The sequence below is a fragment of the Chelonoidis abingdonii genome, chromosome 19 (genome assembly GCF_003597395.2).
Source record: "Chelonoidis abingdonii isolate Lonesome George chromosome 19, CheloAbing_2.0, whole genome shotgun sequence".
Lineage (NCBI taxonomy): Eukaryota > Metazoa > Chordata > Testudines > Testudinidae > Chelonoidis > Chelonoidis abingdonii.
Window position 1 is genome coordinate 29,869,140 of NC_133787.1, and position 22,298 is coordinate 29,891,437.

The following is a 22,298-nucleotide window of genomic DNA, read 5'->3' on the forward strand; positions in this document are numbered from 1 at the left end:
GTGAAAATACTTCCAGATTCTGAGAAATTAAAGTCATTCCAGTCCTTCATTACTTATGTTAAAAATAATAAAAATCTCACTTTCTAGGAGAGAAAACTAAGTTTAAAAAATTCAAGTTTGCTGCAAAGCAGCAAGAAACTTTAGACCCAAACCCTGGATACAACCTTAGACTTTGGAAAAGTTTGCATCCAGGTTCAGATCCGCCCTTTCCCTGAAAATGGGAATAACATAGCAAAAAATGGCTAGGATTTTAGTAAATAAACTAGTCTCAATTTTCAGATGTTGGTGCCTAAAATTAGGCACCTAAATCTATATTTAGGCAACTAAGTAACCCTGATGTAAAGAGATGCTGAGCACCTACAACACCACGCAACATCAATTGGACCAATGGGTGCTGATTTTCTCAGAAAATCTGGCCACTCAAAATTCAGCCATTATGTTCAGTACTGTTACCAGAGAGATACTGAACTTCATAGATGCATCTTCCTTGTCAGTTTATCTCCTCGGCTATGAAGTATGTTGCTAAAGGGAGGCAGTGTTGCCTAGTGGATAAAGGCGCTGGCTTTGGACTCAGGAGATTTGTGTTCAATTCTCTGTCACAGGTTTGCTGGGTCACGTTCCTTCTCTGTGCCTTAGTTTCTCCATCTGCAAAACACTGATACTGACCTCTTTTGTAAAGTGCTGTGAGATTTACTGATAAAAAGTGCTAAGAACTAAATATTATTATTAAATAATATTCCGACTTTTTCCCCACTCTGCAAATCAGGAGTCCTAGAGAAATGGCTGAACAGATCTGGGAACAAAGGGAATATTTACAGCACAGAGGACATGAAGATTTGTGAGTAGATCTGAAATTTTGACTTCTCAATCAATGTTTCAATCAGTGTCTGAGTGCCAGAGTCTTAGCTATGAACAGCCCAAAACAGTCTGAACTAAAAAGACAAACTTCTGAAACTGACATCACAGAATGCAGAAAGTGGATTGATAACAAGTAGACATGGGCCTAAATCAGGATGTAAAACCAAAGCCCCTTTGAATTTGTGATTTTAGCCCAGAATCTTTTAATCCAAAACTGTTCCTGCAGTTTAGTCCCAATCTGCACAAACTATTTCTGTTTCCAAGTCACAGGCAATTGCAGTCTAACAAGAATGGCTGAATCTACAGCATTTCCACCATTCAAGGTGACAATAAATTGCGTGAAATTATTGATCTCACAAGATTTCCACTGTCTTGAAAGCAGCTTGTTAGATTTTACTGCCATTCAGTCTAAACCCAAATTCTAGGCCTGAATCAGCCTTGAGCATGAACTCTGTAACTCAGCCTAAGGGCTTGTCTGCACAGGTCAACTAACTGACACAGGGACCACCTTTTTGTTCTCTGTTTGCTGAGTGGATTGCACAATGAAGTCCTGGTCCATGACCAGTGCTTTTAGGTGCTTCAGTAAGAGAAATACATAAATAATAGTGGGATAATTATCCTGTATAGCTATGCAGTATACTCCCCATGTGTACAGTCAGTTGTGGAATACTAATCACATTTATTCTGGTATAGAGTGGATATGGGGAGTTACGCTGACATAGCTATAGCAATGTAATTATACTGCTGTAGTTCTGCTGGTCAGTTTCCCCATGTAGACAAACCCTCAACCTAGTCTGGATAGGAATAGTAGGTTTTGTTAATCTGCTAAAACTCAATCTGAGCATGTGAAAATGTTCACTAACCTTCATGAAAATGTTGAGCCAACCCGGACAGATTTATTGACATGTATCAAACTCTTTAATATTGTCTTTTTGCCTCAGTTTGGAGGGCTTGTTTGAAGCCAAAACTGAAAGCAAACCTCAGAAGGTACAAATCCATAGATATCAATCACAAGAAAAAGCATATACACGCACCCGCAAAGCAAAATTGCCAGTTTCTTCCCAGATCTCAATGTCATTCCCTTTTTCAGGAGCTAATGTTCCTGGGAAGAAATTTAAAAGGTGGCGGTCTATCAATCTAGGCACTACTGGGTAAACAGTTTATTGGGAATACTCTGAAAGGATCAAGCTAGGTTCTCTATCCTCATTTCTAATCGGAAAGTACACAATTCCTCAATAGAAGCAAAATCATGATACAAACAACCCTAGGTATTTTGAACGCAAGAAATGTTACTCTTTTATTTATTATCAGGCATGTTTTTGAACTCCCTGTGATTTTACACCAGTATAACCCCATTGATTTCAAAGACACTACTACTGACTCATATTAGTGTTAAAGAGATCAGAATCAAGTAATTTTGATTAACTTATCCATTGTTTTAAATTGAGTCACACTTGGGTAGGATTTGATCCATTCTGATTATTCTTCTGTGAAAGAGTCACTGCAGGGCACAAAGTCCTTCATAATTGTGCTGTGTAGCTAGAAGAACAGACAATGATATCCAAACACCAATTGCATTATACGACACTCTCAGAACATGCTTTGCCAACATTTTTACACATCTCCTTGACCTGTCTGCTGAAGGCTGACATGTCTCCCTCTAGACTTTCAAGGATGATTCAAAATTTGATCTTCAGAGGGACATTATTTTTCCATAGGATTTTAAATGTCTAACATTTCATGAATTGAAGACCATTTTTAATGATACTCGTAACTGGATTTTACTATGAATTTTTATGATACAGGGAAATCAAATCAAAGTGGTTTGTGTCCCCCATGACTATAGGTACTATTTTATAGGAATCTCAGGATGTGTGCACCTTGGGCTACACAGGCTGGGAGTGTCATAGGATTTATATCCTTTAATTACAGATGGTGACTGTAGTGCATATTATATAACTCTTCAGTATTTTCCGAGGCCAAAATTTGCTGTCCTGTACAAAGTCTGACTGAACAGGCTTTGTATAGGGGGAGGGATAGCTCAGTGGTTTGAGCATTGACCTGCTAAACCCAGGATTGCAAGTTCAAGCCTTGAGGGGGCCACCTAAGGATCTAGAGCAAAAATGAGTATGTGGTTCTGCTAGTGAAGGCTGGGGGCTGGACTTGATGATCTTTCAAGGTCCCTTCCAGTTTTAGAAGATAGGTATATCTCCAATTATTATAGTATAGTTCCACAAGAGCAGAGGAAGAGAACTTTCCTCCAAGGCAGGGAACAGCAGCAGAAGTGCAGTATGCAGAATTGCTGCATAGCCCATAGGCTGCAGCAACCACAGCTGCAAACCCTTGCCCTGGTAAGAGTTGGTCAGCGAAGAGGCACATTCATGGATTTACTGGGCAGATCCCTCTGTATCCCCAAACCCTGCCATGTTAACGTGGCTGGAGACCCCACAGATCTCTGGGATGCGGAGGCTGAGGACACATGCTTGGGCTATGCACTTTCTCTATTCTCCTGAGCAATAGAACTGTGCCTATCAGTATTTGTGGAACTGCACATTCTGTCCCTGTGAACAAAGGAACTGGACCTGTTAGCATGACATGCACATAACAGTGGTAGCTGAATCTTTCATCTGCTGGCACTGGTTCAGCATATGTGCCTTTGACCCAGCGTGGATTTCTGCCACTTAGTGCCCACTAAGTGTGCATAAGTAAATTGAGATAATGTCAGAACCTGCTAAACATTCACCCAGAACTGGAACTGAACCCAAATGGAACCTTTTTATGGTTCAAAATGTTTGCTTAACTGTTTCATTTCATTATTTTTTTCATCTTTGCCTTCCTCTTAGCCTGGACCGGAAGTGGGATTGCAAAATGGTGCAAGAACAACCCATGGCCTTCAAAAAGCTCATAAGTGATGGCACAAAATAGCTAGAATAGAATTTGGTTCCTTGTGTGTTAACCAGGACCGGCTCTAGCCATTTCGCCGCCCCAAGCACGGCGGCATGTTGCAGGGGGTGCTCTCCCACTCGCCGGTCCCGCGGCTCCGGTGGAACCTCCCACAGGGACGCCTGCGGGAGGTCCACCGGAGCCACCTGCAGCCCTTCTGGCAACTGGCAGAGTGCCCCCCGCGGCATGCCGCCCCAAGCATGCGCTTGGTGCGCTGGGGCCTGGAGCCAGCCCTGGTGTTAACAGCTGGCACTCCTCACATTTTGTCTTCTGAATTACATCTGCTAACTTTAATGACACTATTTTTGTTCTCCTGTTAGCCTTGCAGAACCAACACAGCTCTGGGAGAGTAGGTAGGACAAAAAAATGACTCACACATCTACAGTAGATTTTAACTAACTCCCTACTGCAGAGAAGTGGTAATGAAATGCATGAGCCAGGAAGAACACAGGGCTGCCAGCTAGAAAAAATATATTTTTACTTGGAAAGTGGGCAAATTTAATCTGTAAGTCATTCAAAAGCAATAAACTTCAACCCCAGTATACCCCTTATCACTTTTCAGAGTACAACAGCTCCTTAAAATTCTCATGTTAGTGCACCAGAAGCTCATAAGCATCTTGATCTACCCTCACTTTTTACCTCTTTGACGAATCAGCAACCAAGTTTATAACAAGACCTGTCCTCTTTTATTCAGCTCTAGAGGCTTCTTTAATCACTTCACAGTTGCCTGCATGTGTCTAATTTTATGCAGCAAGACACAGAGGAGCATCTCCTTACTGACTTAGCTAGTTCAGAGATATTTTGTTTTGAAACTGACAAGCAGCTGGGATATCCATGACTGGAATTACCAACAGAGAGAGGCACAACATGCCTGGAATTACATTTCTGTTCAGGTGTTCTTCTGCAGCTGGTGACATACCTCTGGCAGTCACAGAAACATGAATGTCATTTGGCACTTCCTGAATAGGTATAAATTCTGGTCCCAGTATCTATATTTTAAAGTGGTACAGATTTATAAAGAAGACTATCCGTTAGATATCTGCACTTTTAGAAGAGAAAAGAAACAGAACTGGAATCTGATCAGTTGCAGCATCTTTGTAAATCTGGAGTAACTTCATTGTAGTCTATGGAGTTGTTCCATTTTTATACTGGTGTTACCAAGATCAGTGGAAACAGCAGGCATGTGGGATTGAAGCATGTGGAGGCATTGTGGTTAGTATATCAACAATGTGAACAGAATGGGGAAATTTGGTCTACATAAATTACTGATCACATATTCCCTCCTACTGGCTTGCCATAATTGATACACTTTTAAACTGCACCCACTGTGCATCTCACCAAGAATATTTACAGTGCATTTCAGCCTCTGATATTATAAAAACATTTGTTATCTTACAACTACAGAATAATGGAAGATTTCCTTAGGGATAAACAGAGCTTCTTCAGGAAAAAACAAACAGAGAGAACTAACTACTGAAAAACTCTTGATCTTAATCTAGGATGGGATTTTCAAAAAAGTCTCAGACTGAGGAGCATAAATCCCATTGAAAACTCCCATTCCTAGCAGGCAACTGTCTAACACCAAAACCATCATCACACTAACTCTTTTAAGACAAGACAGAGTGGACAAAGATTACCTGGACAGGAAGGATGAGCTAATCTTTATCCCAAGCACAGTCTCTTCCAAATTGGGATGAGGTGCATAGGAGGAAGGGAAATTATCCTAACACATGTAGCTCATGCTGTATCTGTTCTGCAGATAAACAGAGTACTCAGAGTCCAGGCATCTTTCCCAAGCACTGCAGTACATTCACTTTCAGTTTCACCCAGTTAGTAAACAAAAGAATGTAAGATCCTGGGCTTGGATGTGTCTCTTATTATCAGAATTCCCATCCCAGGGAAAAGTTTGCTTTTCAAAATATCAGTTGAAAGTCACTCTAAGGATGGAACTGTCATAGTTGTTTATCTTGAAGGAAGACAATATAGTGGAAATATGAGAAAGCACCATTCTTTGACCTCGAGGCACCTTTCCCAGCCAAGATGAGCGTACAAAGGTATGAAGTTGGAGGCTGTAACCAACTAGTAGCTGCATGTGATGCAATTTGCTAACCTATAGAAACCCATCTAGTTGCAGTAATATTGGTGGATCACATTCATAAAGTTCTTATAGGTTTAAAATGGTCTAAACTAACATTCTGCTGATTACACTGTTTAATGCCAAAATCAAAACATTTGTCACTTTTCTGTACCCCTCTCACAGGTCCATAGAAGCTAGCCAAGAACTGGTAGAGAAAGAGGATTAATACTGACTCATAAAGGGGATAGAAACTCACAGCTGCATGTCTTAAGTACATGGCTACAGCTGAGCCAGCTGTGGACAATTAAGTCATTCCCTCAGCCCACTATAAGAAGGAAGTCAGGGGTGGTGTTCTGGTTAGCTGGTATTAGACTCAGGTAGTTCTTTAGAGGAGAATATTAACTGCAAAACCTCTTTAGCAAAACTCTCTCATGCTTTGCCTAAACATAACTATCCTTTTAGTTAAGTTGCTTTAAAAGCCAGGCTGAAAGAACCTTTTTTTAAAAAAAAAATCTCTTTAAAACCCTGACTGTGGGAAATGTTATTATCTTTACCAGATTTTGAAAAGACTGGATACCACACCTTACCTGCTCTTGTATGTCCCCACTTGCTGCTTCTGCTCTACCCTCTTAACAATATAACTGATCTGGTGTAATAACAAAGCTGATGAGTCATCATATTTGTTGGTTACTGTGTCTCACAGAAGAAGGGCACAGGATGTAAACAAAAAAGGAGCTGAGCAGTGTGACTATTGATTCCTTTAATAGCAGCACTGCCTGTCTATAATTGTCCACCTCTGCAGTAGGAAGTGATATGGAAAAACAGGAGGGAAACAAACGTCCAAGCTTGAAATTATGTAAAAATATTCAAGTTCATAATTACAATGAAGTCCAGTCAAGTAGTCCATTATTAGACAAAGACTTAGTTTTACCCTAGGCCCTTAACTTTACCAGCTGGTCCTTATTTAACTGCTAAAGGCCAAGAATACTATAACTTATTATTTGGTTAATTATCACAGCTTGCACAGCCCTGCTAAAACCACAGAGAGAATCAGTGGTGTGCAAAATCCACACAGAAACCAGAACGGAGTGCAAAGGAATGGTTAACATATGGATCAAACAAAGACTTGTTAATAAGCGGGAGGGAAAAGGGATATAGCACTATCTTCTGGCACAGCAATAATCTAAGAAGTTGTGCTTTCCCATGCCTCATATGCTTGATGTACAGTGGAACACAGTGATCAGTAAAATCTATTAAAGTATAGTCATCACTAGATCTAGATAGTAGAAAATATAGGAGTCAAAGTCTGTTATTGCCAAGGCTCCAATAATATTAAAACGATTTTTGTGGGGTTCTCTTTGTTACATACCTCTAATTCCATATGTTACATGGCACACACCAGGTGTCCTTCAACTTGTTGCCTTGTCTCCTGCCATAGGCCTGCAATTGTCCTATAGATTGTACATTATATGGTTGTCATATATGTAGGTGTTCTGAAAATGACAGCTGTAATTACAAGCTAGGTGGGGTAAGGAGAAGACCCAAGGAATCTCAAATCTCTGGTGTACCTGAACGTTTTCTTGACAACAGTAACTAAATCCTTAGCATACACAGTTAATTTGCAGCTCAGCTGCAATCCATACATATCTGCGTCACACACTGAAAGTTTGTCTATTAGGATACGTGCCGTAGAAATGCCTACAGTATATTGTTTTCCTAGATACCTTATAATCCTCATTCATTTTAAACCATCTTTCAGGTGTAATGATGATCCTGTTTTATGTTATTAAGCCAAAGAAATAACATTTTTAAAGTGCTTGATACATTTCAACCTCAGTTCTGAACAGGGACTCTAACTTAAATGGAGTTTAACGTATGTTTCATTCATTCGTTCATGGTTTGTCAAGAACAAATCATGTCAAACCAACCTAACAGCTTTCTTCAATGGGATAACAAGTCTTATGGATAAGGGGGAAGTGGTATATCTTGACTTTAGTAAGGCTTTTGAGACTGTCTTGTGTAAATTCATAAACAAACTAGGGAGATACAACCTAGTTAGAACTTCTGGAAGATGAGTGCATAAGTGGCTGGAAAACCATTCCTAGAGAGTACTTATCAGTCATTCATCAAGTTGAAAGAACATATCTAGATCACTTCTGGGTCTGGTTCCGTTCAATTTCTTCATCAATGATTTAGATAATGACAAAGAGATTACACTTTCCCAACTTGGTAACATCCATAGTTTTGTAATATGAGTCAATAGTGTAAAAAAAAGGCAAACATCATTCTGGAATGTATTAGCAGGAGTAATTCTTCCATTCTACTCTACTCTACACTGATTAGACCTTAAGTGGAATATCGTGTGCAGTTCTGGGTGCCACATTTCAGGAAAGATGTGGACAAATTGGAGAAAGTCCAGAGAAGAGCAACAGAAATGATTAAAGGTCTAGAAAACATGACCTATGAGGGACAATTGAAAAAATTGGATATGTTAAGTCTACAGAAAAGAAGACTGAAGGGGGACATGATAACAATTTTCAAGTACATAAAGGGTACATAAAAGGAGGAGGGAGAAAAAAAATCTCTTTAACCTCTGAGGAGAGGACAAGAAGCAATGGGCTTAAATTGCAGCAAGGGTGGTTTAGGTTGGACATTAGGAAAAACTTCCTAACTCTCTGGGTAGTTAAGCACTGGAATAAAATTGCCTAGGGAGGTTGTGGAATCTCCATCATTGGGGATTTTTAAGAGCAGGTTGGAAAAACACCTCTCAGGGATGGTCTAGATAATACTTAGTCCTGCCTTGAGTGCAGGGGACTGGACGAGAAGACCTTTCGAGGTCCCTTTCAGTCCTACACTTCTATGATTCTGATTCATGTTAGCATGGCTGTTGTTCTTCTGAATAATAAGGGAGGCTGGATGGCTGCTAGCAGGGAATAAGAAAGAAGAGGGAGAATGAAATGTAATGGCAGTGGTAGACAAGGAATGTTAAGGACCTCCTGGGTGGTTTTACATTCCAGTAGCTACATAAGTGATACTGCTTGAGACACCAATGGAGCAAATGACATAAGAGGGAGGAAACCACAATTCTAAGGTTGCATTATCCATTCTGTTAAGTAGGGCCTTCATTTCTGACTATTTTTGTTCATTTGCCAGTGTGTAATTCTACTAAGTGCTAATGTGTTTAATCTTTAATGCCATTACAATGGTAGGGGAGAATAAGTAAAGAGTAACACAATTATGAAAGGAAGCGTGCTTAAAATTATAGAATGTAAAGCCAGTTTAGAATCTGTGATGCATTGGACCCCAGAATGGGGGAGGCGGGAATCAGGTTGGGGAAGCTGTTTTTAAGAATTTTTGTAGTGAGGCTAATGTTTGTGAGAAATGCTGGGCTCAGAGCCCTGAAAGAGAAAATCCTATGCTGATCCATAGATCACATACGGCAGTGGCAGACTACCTCACATCCTCCTCCTGATGTGATTAAAGTACATAGAGGCATAGAATTTAAAGCCAGAAAGAACCCATAGAGAAACCAATCTGTCCTGCTGCACATCACAGGCCAGTTACACCTGCATGGAACCCAATATCGCTGTTGTGGAAAATATCACTTGAGGCTGGAAAATGTTTCAGATCTAATTCCAATGAACCTTCAGCTCTCTCTACTGAGCTGTCTGACAAGTGCCAGTTGTGATGGTTATTTACATAAAGCCACTATCCACTGGATTCCAGCCAAGAGACATTTCATCTGGGCCATAGAGCAGCCAGTTGTTGACAATGCATTTTGGTTACTACTTAACTAGAAGTGTTAGGGTGAAAGGCTTTGATTCCCATGAGGTACTCACTCATGCAGATCAGAGATACCATCAATAGTTTGTCTGCTGGGGGAGAGGCAGATGTTTCAGTTATGTTTGGTTCTTTGCTTATTGCACCACTATTTGGGGGGCAGAGACAATCTTTTTGTTCTCTGTTTGTACAGCTCCTAGCACAGTGAGCGCCATGATTGGGGCTTGTAAGCACTGCGATAATACAAATAATAGAATTAGGTATTTATGGCTAGATTATCTCTAGTGCAAGTGTGGAGCTTAGATGGGGGGAGGGTGACAGGCATCATCTCCCCTCAAAGGTAGTCATTCCATCTGGTGTCATGGGAGGTAGAAATCACCCTGGCCTTCATCTCCACACCATCCACTAACCTATGGAGCTGGCTGGGCACAGTAGGAGACCAGGCTGCCCCTTCCCAGGGGTAACGTGTAACATGCCTGCTTGGCTAAGTTCTGGAGAGCTCAGGGTCTGATGGCACCCTCAGAGTAGGGCAGCTATGCACCATCCACAAAGGAGTCAATAGCTAAATGTCACAACCTGGCCCTTATCTGTGAGGTAGAAGCAGGGTAAAGAATGAAAACAAAGCAGGACTTCAGTACCTTGAGTGGGAGGGAAGTATTGCTGAAAGGCCATTTGATCAGAGTGGTAATGGTGGTGATGATATTTTTGTCTCAATTACTTTGACATCAAAGGCTTAGATCATCCCCTTGTCAATAATGTAAATGAGGCCATGCATGGCTCAGAATTGCCATTCATGTGACTGTCAGATGGGTGCTAAGGGGAAAAAGCAAACTTTTTTTTTAATTATCCTGTAATATGTTTATTATGGCAGTGCTTAAGCACCAACCAAGAATGGGACTCAATTGTTCTAGGCACGGTATATAAAGAGAGGAATAGTTGGTCCTTGTTCTGAAGAGCTTACAGTCTGAATAGGCACTACAGGGTGGGGTAAGAGGTGTAACATACAAGCAGACTTCACAATATGATGGCAGCAAATGGCATGTTAGTTCCATGTTGTTTTGGGGAAGGAAGTAGGTTTACTTAGGAAGGAATCACCCTTCTGTCTCACATGTGCCTTCCAAAACAGTAAGATGAAATATCCCAATATACAAGATCCAGGAACTTTGTATATCCAGACACTGCAATTACAGCCAGGTACACAAAGTGTCTGATCTAAGGTACCCTGTAGTCAAGGGGACTCTTTCCACTGACTTCAGTGGATGTGGGATCAGGCCAGTTTCAGCACGGGGATGCAAACGTTGCAACTCCAGCTCACAGAGGAGCACTCCACTGTGTCAACTAATGCAAATTTTCCATGAGCAGAGTCACCGAGAGGAAACGTTGCTACTGCACACATAGGCAGTTCTACAAAGAAGCCCAAAACTAGAAGGTAGTGATGTGAACTACAAGTTAATACATCACCAAAGCAGTCTGTGTAAAACAGTCCATGCTCTGCTATCCATCCCACAAGGCGTTCTTCTGCTCTGAAAAAATTAGTTTTTATACTTCTGACTGTATTTTCTAATTTTTATATTCATTCATGAAATTACCTTATTTTACTGAGGTTTAGCAAACGGTCTTTGGTTAAAATTCAAGACTGGGAGTTAGGACTGTGGTGTCTTTCTGGCTCTGCCACAGGCATTGGGTGGCCTTCAGCAAATCACTTCAGCTCTCAGTCCACCATTATTCAGTATCTCAAATGAGAGTAATAATACTTAATATGGGGGGCATAGAATGCCTGCAGTGCTCCCAATGGGCCACATGACTATGCACCAACCCAATATGAGGCTGTACATTTTAAAGGCACTATCAAGTCGTTAGCACCTTGAAATCCTAGTCTCTGCAGTATTCATCTTGTTATTTACAGCACACTCAGTGCATTTCTAGTGGTAGGTGATATAGTCTGGCAGGGATACAGAACAGTAATATAGTACTATGTATCTGACAGCTATAAAGCTGCAATCCCATTTACTCATACTGACAAAACCAAGACAATTCAGAACCAAGGCTTTGCCTCACTCTATAGTATCTGAGTATGGGAGAGACCTGAAATAACCATGTAATGTTTTTGCCATAAAGAATGCACTAGAGTGGTTAGAGAAAAGTGCCAAATTCTACACTGGTTCACACCTCCATGCCATCCTGTTGTCTTCAGTGGAAGTGCATGTGCCCTCTATGAGAAATGTAACTAAATGTTTGTTGTTTTAAGTGAGAAATCTAAGTCAGTTCAATCATTTGAAATGCAGGTTTTTCTGTTTTTCTTTGCTAAAATAGGAAGCAATTGTTCTTCCCTTTACAACAATAACATGGAATTTATTCATGATTTGCTAACCTGGTGGGAAATGAATTTCCTTTGCTTTTCACTGGGTCTGTTAAAGAGGGATTCAATGTGACAGGATAACTAGCTAAGGGAGGCGATATGTGATCTAGTGGCTAGTGCTGAGTCAGAATGTCTATTCCCAGCTCTGTGAATGTTCTTAGGCAAATTGGTTAGGGGTAGATAGATCATGAGTTTACCTTCAGCCCTGAGATAATTGGCAGTGTCTAACTGTGTTGCTCCAGGGTAAGTTCTGCTCCCCTCTTCCTCCTGGAAAGTAACTTATTGCAGGGCACAACTTATTTCCCAAATCATTAATCAGTCAATCGGTGAGACAGAGACATGAACCTCTCCCCCTCCCCCTGCCCCCTTCCCTGCTCAGCTGCTCCTTAGGGAGAATATTGTTCTGCCCTCACCCAAGATACTGGAATGTCCTACACAACCACATGAGGTATTTGGGGACTGTCATTCCCCCATGTAATTGGGTAGGAACAGGACATGATATACAGATTTTAAGGCCGGAAGGGACCATTACACAGTCTACTTTGACTTCCAGTATATAACACAAGCCAGAGAATTTCAGCCAGTTAACTCTGTATTGAGCTTAGTAACTTGCCCAATAACACACTGACCCTCAACCTCCTGGTTTTCCCATATCTGCCTCACAAGAGAGATGTACATTTAAATGAAAGAATATTTGAACGATGCTTTGAGATCTCTCGTAGAAGGAACTCTGTAAAGGCCAAGTCTCATGATTAGACCTGATGGGGAAGAGAAAGGAACACCTTACCTGCCATATACTGCAAGTATAGTGCAGTCTGCAACACATGCTCATGGTAAAACTTTTACCACAGCACGGGCTTTCTACTGCTTTTCATATTGCTGCAGATGATACTAGAGAGCTACACAAAGAGAGAGAACTCTTCTTTTCAAAGTCCACTTGTACCTTCTGTCATCTCTCTCATCTTGGTTTGTCTCTTGCTGTTGTTTACAGATTTATTCTAGGTGCAAAATTAGAGACCAATATGGGGAAACAGGGAAAAAAATCAAGAACTTTAAAAAAAAAAAAAAAAAAAAAAAAAAAAGGGCAAACCAAAAGCAAATGCTTCCCATTGAGGAGAGACTCTTTCATTTTTTGTTTTTAAATACCATGCACACTAACAAATGCTATTTATCCCGTCTCCTCCACCCATAGGAAGGCTTGGATTGATTGTGCTAAATGACAATTACAGGGAAAAGCAGATGGGAGATAAAATGTTGGGTGAGATTTTTTGTCTGTCTAGCCATCTATTCATTTATCACTTGTCTCCATATGTCTTTTCCTGACTTTAGTTATTACATCATGTGATTCTTTAAGTGCTGTTGTTAAATGTCAGAGATTCAATGTACTGCCTCACTGTGCTATCTTAGTCTTTTCCAACATGGGGAAAATGCTATTTGATTATATTGGGTGGTTTTAATTTATTTATTCATGTGTTTGTAAAGTGCTTCTATGATGGGCTTCATGGTGTAGCCCATAAATATATAGAGGATGTTTTACCTACAATGCAGCATATATGCTTGAGGGTTTTTCTTGTCTTCCATACTACATATCTTTATTTCTCTTGCATGTTTTAAGTCCTGATGTTGAGTCTTCAGTTTGCTTGATTCCCATTGCCCCTTTTAATTTTTTTTAAAAAGAAATGTTCATTGAAAGATTTTACTGTGTTGCCAGCACCAGAAGCTAAAATACTTAAGACAAGATATGGCATAGTTCTGAGGACTATACTCAGGATTAAGGAGCAAGGTATTCCTGAGTCCGAACTTTGCCTTTAATACCAATACTCCAATCCTACATGTGTTGATTAAACTTTCTCCCTTTGTTTACCTAGCTGGAAAGTAGAGATGATACAACTTTCCCTACTGCGAGATGTGTGGAGAAGGATAATTAATTTTATAATGGTCATAGAGGACTTTTGAAGAAGGAAAGCACCATAAACTTGCTAGGGTCATTCTTGTTTGGAGGGGGAGTGGATTATATTCGAGTGCCAATCTATTGCAAAAATATGACATTTTATTAGTAAATGGTGTTCAGATGAACAGCAGCTTTCACATCACAACATGAAAATGGGAATATCTTCACGTTTCGGTGGGAAAAGTGCACTTTGTGAAAAAGCTACATTTTACAGGAGTAAAATCATCCAAAACATGTCCCCATTTCACAGAGTGCTGCTCCATGCACAAACTACCTTTCTTTCAGCTGACTGTACTGCACGCTCACTTTGGAGTGTCTAACAAGAGTAGCGGGACAGAGCTGTGGGCAAGGAGGTGAGTTTTTAGAGGAGTTGTAAGAGAGCTTTGGAGCTGGGAAGGGGGTCAGCTCTGTTGCTGAGGGGATGGGTGTTTTCAGGAGGAGGCTAGGAACTGAAGGAAATTAACTCAGGGAACTCCTATGACTGGTTTTATACAGGAGGTCGGAATAAATTATCACAACAGTCCCTTCTGGCCTTATAATGTATGAATACTTGGGGTCATCAGTTCAGGTTACTAACTCCTAAGGTTTAAGAGTACAGATAAACTCTTGGTTCTTCTACGGCCCAGAGGTACAATAGTCATTGTCTTGGAGACATTCTTGTGGTCTTTCTCTCTATCAGTGTTTTACTCATCAATTTACTGTTCTGCACCTTGTTCACTGAGTCCTCAGAGTGGTTATTTAACAAAAAGCGAATTGATTCATAAGAAAACAGGAGTCACTCCAAACTTTTGCCAACTGCTGCATCAGGTCCATGCTATTTCTAAGGTTTGTATTGCTTTAGAGAAGGAACCTTTTCCTTTCCTCATGTCCCATACTTCCAGAATCACTGTCCCTTCCTACAAATAGGCCCCCGTATACTCCTGTATAGCCAGCCCTGCTTCGTGCAATAGCCTTAAATTCTTATTTATTTCTTTTGACTTCCTCTAATCCCTTGTAATCATTTCAGCCATGGTGCTCTCAGCAGCTTTTGCTCCAGTTCATGTTCTAATATGAAAAGCCTTTGTATGGAATTGTCTTATCTCTCAAGCTTGAGAAACTCTATTTTGTTACCAATTTTAAATCCCAACTATAGATTTAATTCTGCTACTTTTTACTCAGACAAGTAACCTTTCCTCGTGCCAGTAGACTTTAATGGAAGTCACATGACTAAGAACTACTTTCATGAATAAGGATTACAGGATTAAGTGCTGTTCCTTAGTAGCAGCTTGATTTTTCCCTACAAACACTTATTTTTTTGTCAGAGACACTGAAAGTTCACCAGAGTTGCATGGTTGAATTTTTGGCTTAGTAGCTGAGGGGGAAGAAATGTACAGTTGTGGTTATTGTATGTTCTGTAGAGAAAGAAGTCGTTATTTGTGCCCCATTTTCTTTCCTTGGATGAATAATCTGCATCAAATATAAGCACAAATGCAGCCATTTAAATCTTTTTAATTCTTCTGTGAATTAGCTCCATGATAAATGCCAATGTCTTGCAGTCTCAAAGCTATGGAAATCAATATCACTTTTTGCTTTTCAGGCATTTCCATTCCACTAATCTCTGCGAAATACCATGCAGTCGAAATCTTGGCTTTACTGTTTTCATCCTTATTTGACACCAGTTGCAAGGCAGCTGGTGCCTTAATGACATTGTTAATTGACTTCACCATGTCTAACATCTTCCTCAGTTTCACTTTTAGCCTCTTCTTTTTGGTTTGTTTGTTTTGTTTTGTTTTGTTTTATAACAAATGCTTTGGTCAGCTCAATGTTTCTGCCACATGGGTAATTCAGGCCAGCCATGCCAGCATGGAAAGGGCTCAGATTCCCTTGCTTGCACCACTCCTTTTGTGCCATTGTGACAATGTAAATAGGATGAAATTTAGCCCTGTCTTCCTTTCTGAGAATTCCCAGCTGTGGAGAGTCCACAGTGGCCATTGAAGAAGCTCTTTCACCCCCATCCCTTGTAGCTTCTTGTAGTGTGTTCTGCCATACTGTATGGCAGGTCATTGACCCTTTTGAGCCAGGAGGCATGATACTCATAGAACAGAATGTCCTATGGAATTTACCTGGACAAGCTGATGCATGGTATGTGAAAAGGGAGGTTGGAGGTGAAAATATGTTCTGCATCTTTTTCATGATAGGAGTGTAGAATATTTATTATAAATAGAGACAAACCAGCAGTAAACTTCTCCGTCACCTCACTGTGAGAAGCTGTTTTTTTAATTCTAGCTGAGTGTTGATTAAGTTGCAAGAACACATACAAATATACTGAAATATTTTCATAAGGGCAATTTATAGGCCAATTCCTGCTTTGGAATCCTACTTACTCCCCTCATAAAGCTGTCATGCTGGTCTATGTGTTGACTAGACAGACTGATTCTTTGGAATATAGGATTTATTGTAGGTATATATATATAAAGACAACTTTAAAGAGGTGTTAGAGTTGATTTACCAAAGAAGGCTATGGTGCATCATGAATCTTGATTCAGTGAAGCTGGCTTGTTACTGAGGGTTGGATAACTTAATCATATAACACGAAAAGGCTGCAGGGGAGCTCCCTTTTGGAGGAGGGGAAGCTTGTATTTCAGAGAAGCCAGGTCAGCATAAATAAAATAATGACCTCTTGAAGTTTGAAAACTCAAGGGGAGCGAGCAGAGAGGGGACCACTTCTGAAGAAAGACTTCAGCAGTAGGAGGGTATGGGATGAAAACGGTATGGTGAAGTGATTCCATGGTGAATGTTCAGCACCTGGTGGGAAATTTTCAGTTGGATTCAGGAATGGGTAGGGCAGCACTTAAGGGGAATTGGGGCTCCAGCTTTCTCTTAAAGGAATAGTAAGACTGCCATGTACTGTATGATGCTCTTGGAAGTTTAGACAGAAGGGTTCGGCAGCTCACAGAAGACAAGTTGGAAATCATGACAAAAGATGAAATCCTGGCCCCACTGAAGTGAAAGATGGCTTCAGATAAGCTAGGGTCAAGGCAAGGCCACATTTGCTCACTATTCCAGAGGAGTGATATTTTTGAGCATGAATTTTCTTGTTTCTCTCCTCCGGACATACATTTCCTCTGTTCTCCTTGATGTTCCCTTCCTACAGGTGGCACCAGCTCCTGAGGATACTTCCTGTTTGCTCTCCTTTTCTTATGTTGAAATGATCTCTAGTGAGGCAGCTAATCTAGCTCATCCTCCTCATTTCCTGATGCAGTGCAAGGCTTTCCTTTAGCAGTGAAGGGCCAAGGACATCTGCACAAGCAGCTGGGGAAACTTGGAGAACCAACACCACGTGACCTGTCATCTTTCTGCTAACAACCAGCAAGTGCTTCACAGACTATAGTTTGAGAACGGTTGCTTTAACACATTTCATATTCATTTCCCAAAGGAAAAATGATTTTTATTAACCATTTATTGTGTAATGTAATATTTGTTACTGTGCTTTAAAGTTTTTCCATATGCCATAAGTGTATCTCCGGTCCTTACTCTACCATCTCACCAAGCAGTCTGTGATATAACACTTTTGTTCCAAAATTAAGACCACTAGGGGAGATGAATGGAGAGAGCTGTCTCACATGAAGAGTGTAAAATATCAAAGAGAATGAGCAGACACCTCTTTTATGTTCTGGATTAGCTGTGGGATGTTTTCACTTCTATGAATGTTCACAGTCTGCCTGACTGAAATCCCCTAAATTTATAAAAAATGATGAGTTTTTTTTCTTTTAAATTCAGACTACTGAACTTTTTCCTACATCAAGATAGGCTCGAAAACATGCTGTAGAAGACAGAAATAGATATCTCCACACTTGACAGTGTGTTTCTATCAGCTGTTTTGTTAGCGTTGTATGGTATCTGGTGTTATGTATACACGCATACATACTGTTGTTGTCTGTGACATTGTTAAATTAGAAGGTATGTCTCTCAATTTCTCAGACAGGTCAATTTCTAACACTCCACAAAATGTCAGACATCCTCATCTTCTGTACATTGTTTTCATTAGAACGGAGTGAGTCATTCATTGCAAGTAATTTATCCAGTGAATGTAGGTGCTCGTTTCAACATGACTTCAAATTTTTGCTTTCCGCAAAGATCCACATGCCAGAATATCTCAAATGCAAAACAGTTGGAGAAAACCAAACGTACAAAGGGCCGAGTCTGGCTGAAGTGGATTTGTCAAGAAATTCAAATGAATATTCATGGAAAAACAATGTGCTATCATCTTTCATCTCTCATTTTCACAGAATAACATAAGAATCTGACATCAAATCTACTAGTAATACAACCACACACTTCTTCAATATTCCAGGTTGCCAGCGTGTCAGCTTTGAACTTACCACACATGTTTAATTCCACATGCCCAGGTCAGTTAGGTTTATGCTTTAAACTACAGTGCTACTGCCATATGACGACTTTGTTCTAACATCAGGAGGTGAAATGGTGGTTGTTCCACACCTGACCTCACCAACTTATGCAGTAGTGCTAGGCTGCTGCCCCTCTTTAAAACCTGGCAGAGCAAACTCCAATTAATAAATTAGGGCAGGAATCAACCCAATAATCCACAAATAATCCAATTTCCATTCCACAAAAGATTCAGACGTTTTAGTAGACACACTTCTGCAGCAGATATACTTTGAGAGGGGTGAAGAAGTCTGCCAGGGTGTCTGTATTACAAAGAAATTCAGGCCCATGGTCCATCTCGTCCTATACCCTGACTCCAGCAGTGGCCAGTACCAGAAGGCTTCAGAGGAAAGTGAAAGAAAATACCTGCTCCAGACAGTTATGGAATAACCAGTTTACAGGAAACATTTATTTCTAATTCCCATCAGTTAGAGGTTGTCTTATAGCCTGAAGCGAGAGGGGTCTCTGAGCCCATGCTCCCAAGAGTCAGGCTCAATCCACCTTCCACCTATGGAGGACTAGATGAAAGACCCTTTAGCCAATTGTTGCCACTGTTGAGTGTGTTAGAAGGATATAAACAATCCTTCACCATCGTTGGCAGTGCTTCTATCCCCTGCTTGGCAAGGAGGTTTTCATACTTCTCCCTGGGAATAGAGTTACAGCTTAGCCACCTTTATTTTCTTTTAAGTAAATCAAGAAAATTGTGAGACTTAGGGGCCTGGAATTTGTTGTTGTTGTTATTCCATTTTATACATGGTTTGACCTAAGCATAGAAAGTCAAGTATCTTCCTCATGTCAGAGTGAGTGGCACTCTTCAGGCTGGCACAGCAATATTGGAAATGAATGAACACAATTCTCTGGTGTAAGAATTCAGGACAATACACAATATTCTGGCTCAGAAGCCATGAGTGTTCCCATTTCTACCAATTTACCTTTGAAGCTGCATGACTCTCTTATGCAAGCCAATATACACTGGGTCTGATTCCATTGTTGCTTACACTAATGTGTAAAATCTGTGGAGTCATGGCAAAGTAAAATTGATGTGCGATCCGAATCAGGCTGAGCATTCCCAAGAGACATGTTCTTTCAGTGTGGATATCTATTAATATTAGCACCACAGGAACAAAAGCTCAAACAATCCCCTTGCCTGTGCAAGAACAGACAAAAACTACTACGGATGCATACTTGGATGGAGAACTGTGAAGGGGAGTGAGTCCACTATAGGGTTATTTCACCCTTTCCTGGGCCTGTGCACAAGTTCTCTTTCTCTGCCCAGGAAGGATGAAGAATAGTGGGACTGATGTGGGGGAAGCACGAAGGTTAATCTTGAGTGTGGGGATCCCATGAAATATTTAACACTGGCAGTCAGTACTGACTTGTATGCTTTCCCCACCACACAGAGAAAACTTCCTGCATGTGGGAGAGATGTTTTAGGGGCAGTAACCTGTGAGAAATAAACTGTATTGCCATATTGGTTGGTATAGTGCGATCCAAGCTCAGTGCTGGAAGCACAAGGCCTCCAGGAGATTCTGAGAGCTATACGTTATAAAGATTGAACCCCTTTTAGGTGGAGTGGGCAAATCCTGCTTCCTCTCTTCCCCCAAATGTATGAATTCAGTTTTCCCAACAGAGAAATGGACCATGTTCAGGGACCAATTTAGTCCAAAGCAGTAATGGCAAAGAAATCGCCAAATAGCAGCAGTTTTGGTGTATTTGGAACTTCAGAGGAAATTTCTGCTAAGAGTCCCAGTTCTGGAAACTGGTCATAATAAACACTGTTAAATAGCAAAGACACAGCAAATGGGACAGGAGATCAGAAACCAATGAGAGAGAGATACAGAAGTGAAGACAGGAAGATTTGTGGGGGCAGGGGGGAGGACTGTGACTATTCACTCTCATTGTGGTTGAATTCTTTGTAACTCTGCACCATAGGAGGGTAGGAAGGTCTGAAGAGTGAGCCCTAATTAAAATAAGCTGATCCACATGAGAGATGACATTCTCCTTGCACTTCTTTGTGCTGAATGCATTTAATTAGGTGCAGAGTGCTGATCGTTCTCAGTGGAATTAAAATTAAAAGTGCATTTGCCAGCTATATTTAGTACAGTAGTGATATCCAGGGACTTAGCCATTCAAAACCTCAGGGCTAAAGAGACAAAAAAGAAGCTGTACTTCCAGCGCTTTGAAAATAGCTTTGGAGTTTAAGAAGCATTTCTCCATACCTGCTTTTTTGAAGCCACAAAGTATTGAAATTTTAATTTCTACATTATCTCAATGATTATTTATAATGATAACATTATTAGCTAAGTTTAATGTTTTAGTTGTTGTGAACATAAACTTCCATCAATAGTATTTTGTCAGGGGCTATTAATAGAGGGTGAAACATTGGGGATCTTTGTGTTTTTCTTTTAGACTCTGAGGAATTTTAGGCATGTGCTGTTTTCCATTCCTTTTATATTTCATTTTAACTACATCTTTGGCTCACTGAGCATTTCTGAACAGTGGGAGTGCCTGAGAACTTATCTGACTTTCAATTTTTAATTTTCAAATAACAAGTAGGTTTCTTAGCAAAAGTACTTAGCAAATAGAGAATGATATCTACTGCCCCAGATTCAGAAACTGTAACCGCTTGAGAAACAAACTGCAATCTCTGGGGCTGCTGCATCTTAATACTGCATTCTCTGAGTGCATATAATATGAGGATAAAGTTGCATGCTTATTGGACACGGAGGGGTAGGGTGGAGGGATAGTTGGCTAGAACTGATGTATCCATTGCAAGAAGTCTCACTACATGATTTACAGGAACCTAAGTTCCCTCTAAGCCACGGGTAGGCAACCTATGGCATGCGTGCAGAAGGCAGCAAGCGAGCTGATTTTCGTTGGCACTCACACTGCCCAGGTCCTGGCCACCGGTCCAGGGGGCTCTGCATTTTAATTTAATTTTGAATGAAGCTGCTTAAACATTTTAAAAACCTTATTTACTTTACATACAACAATAGTTTATTTATATATTATAGACTTATAGAAAGAGACCTTCTAAAAACATTAAAATGTATGACTGGCATGCAGAACCTTAAATTAGAGTGAATAAATGAAGACTCGACACACCACTTCTGAAAGGCTGCCGACCCCTGCCCTAAGCTGTGTGGCCGAGCAGCAGCCTATTAAGAGCCACACAGGTGCTCAGGCTGTGGTGGGGAGAGATGCTTCTCCCGCAGCCTCGGACCTGCCACCTCTCCCCTCCGTAGCCCCTGGGTACCCTGCACCCCAAAACCCTCATCCCTGGCCCCACCCCAGAGCCTGCACTTCCAGCCCTGAGCCCCCTCCCACACTCTGAACCCCTCAGCCACACCCCCACCACATGAATTTTGTTATGCGCCCCAATATGGAGGTGATGTGTCACCTTCATATAGGTGCACATAACAAAATTGATTCTGCACATGGGTGGGAAAAATTAAAGAGAACATTGACAGGAACTATTACAATTTTCACATGCATATTTGAGGTTTATGATTGCAAAAATGTTGACTGAAAAATATGCAAATGTAAACATAGTGTGCATGCAAATTCACAAGGGCTATTTTGAAGGCCAGAGCAGGACCCCTTTGAAATGTTGGCTATATAATCTGCTGTGGGAATTAACTGACATCAGGGCTTAGATTCTGGGACAGGCACCTTAGATACAAAATTACTTTCAGCAACTAGTATAGATGTGTCTATTTAGCTTATTTTTTTACTTTTAAACCCTCAGTTAGGCTAAAAGTCTAGAAACGTTTTGCCTATTAGTAATAAATTTCTGAAAAACCAATCTGAGTTAGTCATAAAGAAATTAGAAATCCTGTCTCTAAACTTCAAAGAATTCATAATAATTTCGGCTGTGTTGGTGCAGAAAATCACTGAAAATCATC

At 40.6% G+C, this 22,298-nt stretch overlaps 1 long non-coding RNA gene across 1 annotated transcript in view; it reads left to right on the forward strand.

Annotated features, from left to right (window-relative positions):
- Positions 1-5,651: 5,651 nt before the first annotated feature.
- The window catches only part of LOC142047925 (uncharacterized), a 30,142-nt gene continuing 13,495 nt past the window's right edge, over positions 5,652-22,298 (forward strand). The window contains exon 1 of the long non-coding RNA XR_012657242.1: positions 5,652-5,855. This is a non-coding gene — a long non-coding RNA (uncharacterized LOC142047925). The remainder of the gene's footprint in view (positions 5,856-22,298) is intronic.